Below are 12,820 nucleotides of genomic sequence, written 5' to 3'. Positions count from 1 at the left end.
TTATGAAACGGGAGAAAAATAGTCACAAAATAACAAAGATAAATAAAAATAGAAAGAAAGAGGAAGAGAAAGAATGGAAGAAAAAAGAAAAGAATGAGAAGAGAAAATAAAGAAAAAAAATAGAAAATAAGGAATGTCATTGAGAGAGAGAGAGAGAGAGAGAGAGAGAGAATAAACCACCATATTTAACACAATTAACAACCCTTCATAAACTAAACCCTTGAACTCAAACTCAATAAAGGTGGAAATTATGTGTTTTATCATGTATCACTCGCCTTTATGAACAAACACACAGAAAAAAAATATCATAGAAACTACAGAAAGGAACGTGTGTGTGTGTGTGTGTGTGTGTGTGTGTGTGTGTGTGTGTGTGTGTGTGTGTGTGTGTGTGTGTGTGTGTGTGTGTGTGTGTGTGTGTGTGTGCGTAAGTTGGGTCATCTTTCAAGTCGAGAAGTTTATGTGCACGTAGATGAAGGTACACATGTGGCTGGTTTAAATGCGTGTACGTAACGACAGAAGCACGTACGGTCTTGTAAACGTGTGTGTGTGTGTGTGTGTGTGTGTGTGTGTGTGTGTGTGTGTGTGTGTGTGTGTGTGTGTGTGTGTGTGGCAACTTTCAACATCGCCTTCGTGTCACATTCTCTGAGAAGTAATAAAGATTTCTAGCCTGAATTAATCCCTCTCTCTCTCTCTCTCTCTCTCTCTCTCTCTCTCTCTCTCTCTCTCTCTCTCTCTCTCTCTCTCTCTCTGATTCTTACCCTTTTTTATCTATTTTTTTGCTTATTCTCTCCATCATCTACTCTTCCTCCCATTTTTGTTATCTTTTTCTTATGTTTCTCTTGTTTATCGCTATTATTTATTATATCTTTTTTCCATTTTTCATTAAACTCTCCTCACCTTTTTTTTTTGTTCCTCTCCATTTTCTCTATTTCTCTTTCGTTTTGTTGTTACTTTCATGTCTTGTCTTCTCTCTTTTCGCTCACCCTCTGTCCTCTTCCCTTCTTCATTCACTGCTATTTATCTCCTCCTCCTCCTCCTCCTCCTCCTCCTCCTCCTCCTCCTCCTCCTCCTCCTCCTCCTGGTGATGTAAGTATCTAAGAAGTTTAGCGTCAGAAGCTCCCTGAATTCAAAGGACTTAATTTAGTTACAGCCTCCATAAATTATCCTAACACACACACACACACACACACACACACACACACACACACACACACACACACACACACACACACACACACACACACACACACACACGGTTAGTTACACTTGTCTTCTATTTGCCCTTTCGTATTTTTTTTAAGTAGTAGTAGTAGTAGTAGTAGCAGCAACAGTAGTAGTAGTAGTAGTAGTAGTAGTAGTAGTAGTAGTAGTAGTAGAAGTAGTAGTAGTGGTATCTTAGCTTGTTATAGACATAGAGACACACAGACACAAAGGCACACAAGCAGACAGACAGACAGACATTACCGATGATATAAATCTTGAACAGTGAACAAGGAGAACAAGTGACATGTCTTTTCCATTTATTCTATGCCTATTTACGTCTGTGGAGTTTCTGTGCCTCGTAAAAGATGAATAAAGGGCACAAGGACACGAGACCGAGAGAACCTTTCCCTCACTCACATTCAGCTCTCACAAGGACAGAAAGATGACCTGCCCTCCTTCAATACACCTGAAAATCAACCCCTTCAGTGCTGAGACGCATTTTTACCACGAGATTTGGGTATAATTAGATTTTATTTACATTAGGGAGGTTTCATGGAGATCAGAAGATTAATGGCCAGAGTCTTCACTATTTTATCACCCACACAAATTTCTGAAGCTGTAGAAAAGCGCCAAATCTTATGTGAATTTGTATGAAACCGCGTCGTTGCACTGAAGGGGTTAAACATGAAGACAGGGAAAGGAGAAACTAGACGAATTTAATTGAGATACGAATGTTGCTTCACTATACGAGACAAGAAGAGAAAAGGTACTGGAGAGAGAGAGAGAGAGAGAGAGAGAGAGGGGAGAGGGAGAGAATGAAAGGGCTTGGTCTGTTTATAGAAATGGAGTCAGGCGAGCATGACACGTGTTGGCTGGTGCAAGGGAGGGTGTGGTGGTGATGTGGGATGTGTGTTTAGATGCTTGATAGTCTGTGTGATTATGAGGGTACGTAAAGTTGATCCAGGGAAGATTACAGAAGTTTGTCGATCTTTTAAGGGAATATTAAGAGAATTATCGATCTATTAAAGGAAGGTTGGAGAAGTTTATCGGTATTTTAAAGGAATATTAAGAGAAATTTGTCGATCTTTTCAGGGAATGTTTTAAATTTATCGGTATTCTAAGGAAAGATTTGTGAAGTTTATCGATTTTTTTAACGGATTATCCAGAGAAATTTATCGATCTTTCAGGATTTTTTTTACATACAATTTCTAGGAGTTATTTTTTGTAGATATATGAAAAGAAGGGAAATATAAGGTAGATGAAAAGAAGGGAAATATAAGATAGATAATACTTTCACCTCATTCCTACACCAAATTATAGATAAACACAACACAATATTATCACCCTTCCTATAGGCTGGAAACTCATTAAAAAACACACAAAACTAAAAAAAAACATAAAAGATGTAAGAAAAACAGGAAATACAAGGAGATAGAATACACTCACACTTCATAATTAAACCGAATTATAGGCAAACACACAGCACCAATATTAAAACCCTTCCTATAGGCTAGAAATTCATAAAAAAAACACAAAACGAAAAAGAAAATATAAAAGATATAAGGAAAACAGGAGATACAATACAACTAACACCTCATACCTACACCAAATTATAGACAAACACACAGCACCAAAATCATCACCCTCCCTATACGGTGCAACGCCACAACAACACAACAAAGGAGACTGTGTGATTTAAAGGGAATTACTGTTGTGTTCAAGGAATCTCACAGGATCTTAAACAATGTTAGCTAATATTGTCAGCTTCCCTGCAGATGTGTTTCGTCATTCCGGTGTGGGAACCCAGAATTTTACCCAAGAATAAGGTGGTTAGGCAGGTTTGTTGTGGCAGGAGTGTGTGTGAGAGCATGTACCAGCGTTGTGAAGAGAGGAGCAGAGGAAGCAAGGGAATGATGGTGACTGATAGTGAAATAAGCCTGCTTTTGGAAGTCTTAAGATGGCTGGTGTTGATTGCTGGGGGAAAAATTTGTTGTTACGAGTAAAGTGAGTGTATTATGTGTCAGAAATTGAGGTGATGTGCTTGAGTGTTTTGTAAAGTGTGTGCTTGTTGTGTTTTGTTGATTTCATCCCTGATTTGAAAACATGAGTGAAAGAAAACAAGATAAGGTAAGAAGTAAAGTAATAAATAAGAATAACAGAAGCAATAAGATAATAAATACTATATATAATTGTAACAAATAGTAATAAATATGGTAATAATAAATAAAATATATACGTTAGTAACAAAAAGTAATAAATAAGAGGTGAAAGAATGACGTGACGTGTTTAAAGGTTCCTTGATATTTGGGTTTATTGGAAGTTTTATTGATTTTTATCCCTAATATAAGAATGTAAGGAATGAAAATTATAATGAAATAAAAGAAAAAAAAGCTCAGGCGAAGATAATGCATAAGAGAAATGACCGCGTGTGTGTGTGTGTGTGTGTGTGTGTGTGTGTGTGTGTGTGTGTGTGTGTGTGTGTGTGTGTGGGCCGAAAGACAACCTTCATTTAGTCAGAGTAAACAACTTCTTCCTCTTTTTCCCCTTTTTCCATCTTAAATCCTCCTCCTATTCTTCCTCCTCCTCTTCCTCCTCCTCCTCCTCCTCTTCGGCACATCCACAGTCGCCCTCGTTCCTCTTCAGGTCACTTCAAGTCCACTTAAATAACCTAAACAGCGTGATGAGGCATTTTGGGGAGGAAAGGAAGAAGAGGAGGAGGAGGAGGAGGAGGAGGAGGAGGAAGAGGAGGGAATTTAGTAAAGGTGACGTTAAGGGCAAGTGAGACTGCAAGTACTTAGTAGGAGGAAGAAGAGGAGGAGAAAAAAAAGAGGAGGAGGAGGAGGAGGAAGAGGAAAGATTAAAATGCAGAAGAAGAAACAGAAATTACAACGATAAAGGAATGAATTGATAAAGTCGCCATTTTCTCACAGGTAACAGTACAACAACTCGTAATCTGGCAAAACGTTCCGTGAGAAGCGTTATGAAGGAATTACAAGATTATTAACAAATACCGTGATGAGATGAGGCTGTGGTGGTGGTGGTGGTGGTAGTGGTGGTGGTGGTGGTGGTGGTGGTGGTGGTGAGAGGGAATGGTGTTTTGTTCAGCTATGGTTATTGTTGTTGTTGTTGTTTTGGTGTTTTTTTGTGGTTATTTTGTTTTTCCTTTTTGTATAAGTATTTCCTTTTCTCTTTTCTCGTCTTCATCTTCTCTTCCTTTTCTTCCTTCCTTCTACCTCCTCCTCCTCCTCCTCCTCCTCCTCCCACATATTTCGTCCCCTTCCATTCTTAACTCATCCTTCTCTTCATCCCCTTCTCCTTTCCCAACCTCTGCTTTCACCACACACACACACACACACACACACACACACACACACACACACACACACACACACACACACACACACACACACACACACACTCATATTTGCCTGTCTCCCAAAAAAACGACACGTCTCCTGCCAAGCATATTTCTATCTTTTTCTTACCTTCACCTGGACGATCTATTAATCACGCCAGACAGGTGGGTTATGGCGGGCAGGTGAGCAGAGAGAGAGAGAGAGAGAGAGAGAGAGAGAGAGAGAGAGAGATAGAGAGAGGGGGGGAGGGTGAGGGAGAGAGTGGGGGGTAACAATGCTATCTCTTACTACTGCTATGTTCGTTTTCTGTTTCGGTAAGTTCTTTCACCTCTTATATGTCTCTTTCTTTCTTTTTCTCTCTCTTTTTTTTCTCTCTTTCATTCCAGTCCTTTAAAAAATCAAATTGTAAGTAAAAAGACGATCTAATTTACTCTAATCACTTATTTTCTACATTTTTTTCAATTATTTCCATTTTTACTTTATTTTCGACTACCAACAACTTCAATTTCTCTCGATAAACAAACAGTTCTCAGCACAAAACACTTCATTCACACCCACCCAATCAGAGACGACCAATTCAGTGACGTCACGAAGCACCAGCCAATGGGAGGAAAGCATGAGGCCCCGGAGAGAGCATTAGCGGTGCCTTCATTACTGATTAGCGAGTATTGAGGGACCGTCCTGACCCTCGACGCTCCAAATGGCAGTCTTGACCCAGGGACTAGAAACCAAAACAAAGGAAGCAACGAGTCAGATGATGAATGATGTAATGCCTGATGATCTTAGAGGAGGAGGAGGAGGTGGAGGTGGAGGTGGAGGAGAAAAAGGAGGAGGAGGAGGAGGAGGAGGAGGAAGAAGAAGAAGAGAAGGAGGTTTAGCAGTGATTGATAGAAGCTCAGTCCCAGATTTGCATAATTTGGTAATATTGATTGATAAAATAATGTACAATAATGAGCTTGCTACACAGGTCAACTATTACTACTACTACTACTACTACTACTACCACCACTACTACTACAATCAGCAAAGAACATTTTAAGATAACTATTTTCTCGCATTAAAATTTCCAGTTACCATTTTGAACAATTAACGAAGACAAGAATAAGACAACGAAGGAATAAAACTGTGAAAAAGATAACAGGCAAAGAAGAATAAAAAGAAAGAGACGTAGATACAGAAAACGTAAGAAGGAAAGTGAAGAAGGAAATGAAGATGACGATAGAATAGAAGAAGGTCCAACAGTGTGATATCTGAGACTCAATTAATGTAAAGAAGCAAACATAACCTCGATGGGGAACGCAAAAAACACCAAAACAAACACGAGGCAGAGCAAACAATACCAGGAGAAGCCAATGCAGGAATTAGTCGATCAGTATTTGGACAAGACAATAAAATGAGTGAAGCTAAAATAATATAGAAAAAAAAAGAAGCCATCAAACACAGCAGGTTCCTCTCGTCCCCTTAAGGTACTCCACTCTACTGCTTTCTATTAGTTGTCACTGTTTTGTGTGTTTTTTTTTTCATTTATTATTAGAAATTGACTCCTTCATTTATTCTTTCGTATTTCTCTTTCGTCTTATTTGTCTTTTTTATTTTTTCTGTCTTTTCTTATTTTTCTTTTTTTTCATTTATTATTGCAAATTTCTCCTTTTTTCACTTCTCTCTCTTTGTTTCTTGTCTTTATTTTTCTTCATGATTGTTTTTTTCTATTTTTTTTTTGTTTGCATCTTCCTTCCTTTGTTTTTTTTTTTCTCTTTTTCTTTTATTTATTATTTCAAATTTCCTTCTTCTTCACTTCTTTCTTCGTATGTCTCTCTCCTTGCTCCCTTTCTTTATTTCTTTCAATCTTGTTTTTTTCTTTTTGTGTGTTGCATCTTTCTTATTTGTTTTCTTTTTTCTTTTCTTATTTATTATTGCAAATTTCCTTCTTCTTCACTTCTTTCTTCGTATTTTTCTCTCCTTTTTCTCTTCTTTACTTTTTTTTCACTTTTGCTTTTTATCATTTTTTTGGTTTCTTGCATATTTCTTCTTTTTCATCTAATTCACACATTTTTTTTTCATTTTCCTCTTCTTGCTTTTAATATCCTTGTTTCTTTATTTATTTCCTTATTCTCTATTTTAATTCATCCCTTTCATCTTCCGTAAAAATTAGGCTCTTTACTTGTCGTTCCCATTTTCTTTCGTTCTCTTCTTCTTTCCTGCTTTGTCTTCCCTCCTTTCATCCCTCCTTCCCTCCTTCCTTCCCATCTTCTGTCCCTTCCTTCCTGCCATTCTTTTCCTTCCACAGAGATGCATTGTGGTATGATAATGTGGGAGCTTGTATAAATGTATAGAAATTAATGTGTTTTGAGGACGTGATGTGTGTGTGTGTGTGTGTGTGTGTGTGTGTGTGTGTGTGTGTGTGTGTGTGTGTGTGTGTGTGTTTATCTACGAAAATGATGATGAATGAGATGAAACGGAAATGGTGATGATTATGATGATGTGTGAATAATGACCAAGTGAGAGAGAATGAAGGAGAATAGGAGAATGAAGAAAACAGAGAAAGGAAAAAAAGAAGGAAAATAAAACAATAACTACTGTAATAATAGCCGAAAAAAATAAAAATAAAATAACTGGAAAAAATTTAGTAATATAATCAATAAAACAAATTAATACACTCAAAACAAACAGACACTAAGACAAAAGACTCAAACATGACGTCGCTAATAGACAAACACATTTACAAACAAAACACTGACAACACAAGAGAAAAAAAAATAAAAAAAAAAAAACACAAGGCAAGACAAACTAAGCCAAGAAGAAAAATAATCCTTGGACGGGACGATACAGAGAGAGAGAGAGAGAGAGAGAGAGAGAGAGAGAGAGAGAGAGAGAGAGAGAGAGGGGAGGGAGGAGAAGCTGCGACAGAGAGCGATCCTTGGAGAAAAAGAACCAAAAAAGAGAGAAAGAAATTTTGAGATAACTAATCCTTAGAGAGAGAGAGAGAGAGAGAGAGAGAGAGAGAGAGAGAGAGAGAGAGAGAGAGAGAGAGAGAGAAATCCCATCCATCCATATCCCACACACTCATACAAACATGAAATGAAAAAGAAATAGATAAAGCTGAAAAAAAAGAGAGAGAGAGAGAGAGAGAGAGAGAGAGAGAGAGAGAATGGGTACCTAAGTTGACTCCCAGTGTTTACAGTAGTTCAGATTCCACTCCATAAAACTGTACCCCCGTTGAGACTAGCGGAGCCCTGGAGACTGAGGTCGCTACACACAAGAGCTCTCCAGCATCTGTTACAGCCCCGGCAAGGAGACTCAAGAGGGAAGAGAATACTTGAGAGAGGGCTGGCTTGCTGGCTTCGGGTACTAGTGGCGGTGGCGGCAGTGGTGGTGCTGGGAGTGGGTAGAAAAAGGAGCACATGAGGAAGGTAAAGGAGAACGAGGAGAGGAGAGTAACTGACTATAAAGGGGAAAGATGGAGGAGGAGGAGGAGGAGGAGGAAGACATGGAAAAGTGTGTGGGTAGAAAAAGGAGCAGATGAGGAAGGTATAAGAGGAGGAAGAAAGAGTAACTGACTATAAAAGGAAAAGAAGAAGGAGGAGAAGGAGGAAGATAGAAAAATGTAGCTATAAAAGAGAAAGAGGTAGGGATGAAAGAGGAGAAAGTGTGCTAACTGGTAAGGAGGTAAAGAAGTGCAAAATAAGGAAGAGAATGAGGAGGAGGAGGAGGAAGACATGCAAAACTGTGACTTTAAATGGAGAGAGAGAGAGAGATGATGAGGAAGAAGATAAGGAGAAAGTGAAGAAGGGAAAACAATAAGAGGAGCAAAGATGCGGGAAATGTAAATGAAGGAAAGGATTGCAGTAATGAAAACAAGGAAAAAAGTGACTATGTATTGAAATAAAGAAATAAAACGAAAATAAAAGAAATAGAAGAGAGAGTAATAATAAAAGAAGATAAATAAGAATGTGCTTTAAGATGACAGGACTAAATAAGAAGAAAAAAGAACACTGAGAAGAACACACAACAAATACAGGAATCTAAACAAAATAAGAGAAAATAGAAATAAAGACTAACAAGACACTGGCAGCATAAAAAATGAAGACAGGTCAAGACGAGAGCTCTTAGACAATGAAAGAAACAACAACATTTATGGAGATTCCTCGAGCTAAACCTGTTAAGCGAAAGACGTCCAATATTTGTCTCTCCATCTCACTGTGACCTCTGAAGAAAATGGTCAAGGAAGAAGAAAAAAAGTGGACGTGTTTACCTCAAATTGTGCTCTGAAGAATATCAATGTAGGAATGACTGTGTTGTTACCTTATGTTGAGTGAATGTTGTGAGAGAAGTGGGAATTTTTTTTTTTTAGGTCTCTTTTGGACATTTTTCCATTTTTTTTTTAACAAGAGCTATTTATTCGTTTGATTAATTTTGTGAGAGAAGTGGCAGTTTTTTTTTTTTTTTTTAGTTTTTTGGACATTATTCCTATTTTTATTTTAACAAGTTGGACGAAGAAAAAGAAGATAATGTAGTGTTTTTCTGGGGTTATTTATTCGTTTAATTATTGTTGTGAGAGAAGTAGCAGTTTATTATTTTTTTTAGGCGTTTTTTGTACATTATTGCTATTTTTTATTAAGTTGGACAAAAAAAAAAGATAATGAAGTTTTTCTGTGGGGTAATTTATTCTTTTAATTAGACAAATGAGAAAAAAATATGTAGTTTTTTGTGTTACTTGCAATGTCTATTTTTATTACTACTACTACTACTACTACTACTACTACTACTACTACTACTACTACTACTACTACATGATATGAAGAGAAGATGGCAGTGATTAAATAAAGCAAAAAAAAAAAAAAGATAATACAGGAATGAAATAAAAAAAAAGTAAGAGAGAGAGAGAGAGAGAGAGAGAGAGAGAGAGAGAGAGAGAGAAAACAAACATTGCCATATAGAAGCAAACACAGAGAATAAATGTACTGTTAGTTATGTTTGTCTGCTCTCTCTCTCTCTCTCTCTCTCTCTCTCTCTCTCTCTCTCTCCAAATCAACTGTATCATTCAGCTTCCATGACACAGTGACACAACACTTTTCACTCCGGGAACAGAGGGAGTGTCGAGTCATGGGGGAGGGGGGAAGGGTGGAGGGGGAGGAATGAAGGGGAAGATGAGGGAACAGAGTGCGCCCCTCCACCCTCACCCTTGCCCTGTCCACTCCTCCTCCTCCTCCTCCTCCTCTTCTTCTTCTTACTCTTCTTCTTATTCTTCCTTTTTCTCCACATGGCCTTTCATCTTTTGACTTAATCCGCTCTGTCCACTCTCTCTCTCTCTCTCTCTCTCTCTCTCTCTCTCTCTCTCTCTCTCTCTCTCTCTCTCTGTCGTTTTGCTCCTTCTCTTCTCGTTATTGTTACCATCAATCACCATCTTCATCACTGTCATCACTTTCACTGCTCCTATCATCGTCATCATCATCATCATCATCATCATCATCATCATCATCATCATCATCATCATTTTCATCATCATCATCATAAGAAGCAGCTGATCTCTTCACCTGATAATGGGAGAGATGTTTGTCCTTTTCCTCCTCCCTCCTCTTTCTCTCTCTCTCTCTCTCTCTCTCTCTCTCTCTCTCTCTCTCTCTCTCTCTCTCTCTCTCTCTCTCTCTCTCTCTCTCTCTCTCTCTCTCTCTCTCTCATTAATTATAATCATTATTATCTCCATTGGTCTTATAATATTTTGCAACTCATTGTGGATTTAAACTCTGTCCTCGTTTTCATATCCTCCTCCTCCTCCTCCTCCTCCTCCTCCTCCTCCTCCTCCTCCTCCTCCTCCTCCTCCTCCTCCTCCTCCTCCTCCTCCTCCTCCTCCTCCTCCTCCTTCTCCCCTCCAGACAAGTAATTCATCTTTCCCTTCGCTGCTCTGAAACATACAAGGTATTTGATGAAAATATTTGCTCACCTTTAAACTGACTCTCTCTCTCTCTCTCTCTCTCTCTCTCTCTCTCTCTCTCTCTCTCTCTCTCTCTCTCTCTCTCTCTCTCTCTCTCTCTCTCTCTCTCTCTCTCTCTTGCATTTACTGGTCAAGTTTTTTCTTTTTTGCTTCTTCTTCTTTTCTTTCTTCTATCTCGTTAGTTTTAGTTTGCATTCCTTCTCATTGTCCATTTTTCTTCCTTTTTTTCCTTTCTGACTCATTATTTTCTTCTTCTTCTTTCTTACAATTAACTTTCTCCTTTATTTTCATTCGTAATTCTATATATCTTCTTTGCTCTTTTTTTATCATCACATCTCTTTTTCCTTCACTAGTAAATGTCCTTATTCTTCCTTCACTTGTTCTTTTCCTTCTTTTCCTTCCTTCTCAGTGCTACTTGATTTCCTCCTCCCATTTTCTATTGGTGTGTCTTATTCTCCCTTCTTTATTTATAGATGAGGATTCTGCATCTCTATCTTTCTTATCTCATAACACGTGCATCATCTTAGCTCCTCTCATCTCCTCTTCTCTTCAGACCTCCTTCTTCTTCTTTCTCTCTCTTTTCCCTCCTTCTCTTCTTCAGCTCTCTTTCTCCCTGATTTTTCTTCTCTAGTTCTTCATTTCTTCTTTCTTCTACTTTTCATTCTTCTTTCTTTTTCTAGTTCTTCTTCTTCTCTCCTCTCTAAATCTCATTCTTATCTCCTTTTCTCTTCTTCATCTCTCTTTTCCTCCAGATCTTTTATTGTCCTTCTTTTCTCCTTTCTTTCAGTTCTTATTCTCCTTCTTCTTTTCTCTATCTCTCTTCTCTAGACGTCATCCTTCTTCCTTCCTTTTCTTCTCTTCCTGATCTCTCTTTCCCTCTAGATCTTTTTCTTAGACTCATTTCTCCTTTGCTCCTTCTCTAATCCTTCACCTTCTCCTTCCTCCTTCTCTCCACACCTCTTCTTCTTTCTTCCTTCTATTCCCTTCTTCATCTCTCCTTTCCTCCAAACCTTCTTCCCTACTCTCTCATTTCTCCTTTCCTTCTCTAGTCCATCTCTCTCCAGACGCTCCTCCTTCTTCTTCCCTCCTCGTCTTCTCCTTCCCTCCGCACCTCCTTCTTCTTGCATCCCCTCTGGCCTCCATCACCACTCCTTGCCACGGTCTTCTTTATGTCAGTTTATGTCACAGGGCAAGGCAGCCAGGCAGCGAGTGTCCTACCAGTCAAATCGGCCCGACACAGCTGCTCTGCTATCACGTAAACATCTTGGGGCATCTGCATACAATAGCCGCTTGAGGGTTGCGATGTCACCTGGTTGTCTCGCTGGAAATCTTTGCCTTACATGTTCTCTCTCTCTCTCTCTCTCTCTCTCTCTCTCTCTCTCTCTCTCTCTCTCTCTCTCTCTCTCTCGCTGTTTTTTTGGTTTCTTCTTCTATTTTTCTTGTTTTCGTTTAATTTTTCGTCTTCTTTTTTGTTTGAGAGTTTTAATTTTCCTCGTTTCGTTTATTGGTGTTTGTGTTTGTGCGTTTGTGTTACAGTAGTAGTAGTAGTAGTTGTTGTTGTTGTTGTTGTAGTATGAGTGGTAGCAATAATAGTGGTAGTAGCAAACAGGAATGGCAGTGGAATAAAAAAAAAGTAAAAAAACAAGAACAATTACATAGTTCAAACACTTCAAATCATCTTACAAACAAACAATCACAACAAACACAACCTTACACAATCCTTTTATTCCCTAACTGAAAAAAATAAAAAGGAAAAAAAGGAAGAAAAGAAAAAAGATCACTCTGTCAATAACATTACCTGTAATCTACCTGGCCCAGTGAGCGACAGGTGAGCACTGGATACCTCACTTAACCCTTTCATCCACTCCTGTTTGCCTCCCTTTCCCCCTTTGCTCGTAAGCCCCGCCCTCTCCCTTCCCCCTCAGTCCCTCTCCCCCCCTCTCCTTCCCCCGAGGGTGAAGATGCCGTCCAATAAGAGGGTGAGTTATCCGGATCTAGCCACGCCCACATACGGTTCCTCGCTTACTATTGGTGCAAAGATTTAACCGGATTCTCTCGTACTCCCCCTTTTGACTCTTACGTACAAGGCAATAAGGGCGATGGTTTGTGGTCCTTTGTGTGGTTTTCTACGTCTATTTGAGCGCCTGGGAAGGAGGGAAGGGCGGCATGGTGATATGGGCATTACGACACGGTGTTATAGAGGCGAGAATACACGTCTTTCCCACTGTGAAGATTCCCCGGGAGTGGTAAGGCCGCAGGCTGTGTGTGTGTATGTGTGTATGCGTGTGTGTGTCTGTATGTATGTTTCAGCGAACGCTCAAACGCTGAA

The sequence above is a fragment of the Portunus trituberculatus genome, chromosome 3 (assembly GCF_017591435.1).
Source record: "Portunus trituberculatus isolate SZX2019 chromosome 3, ASM1759143v1, whole genome shotgun sequence".
Classification (NCBI taxonomy): Eukaryota; Metazoa; Arthropoda; class Malacostraca; order Decapoda; family Portunidae; genus Portunus; species Portunus trituberculatus.
The sequence above is the reverse complement of the archived record's forward strand: the minus strand, read 5'-3'. Positions refer to the sequence as shown.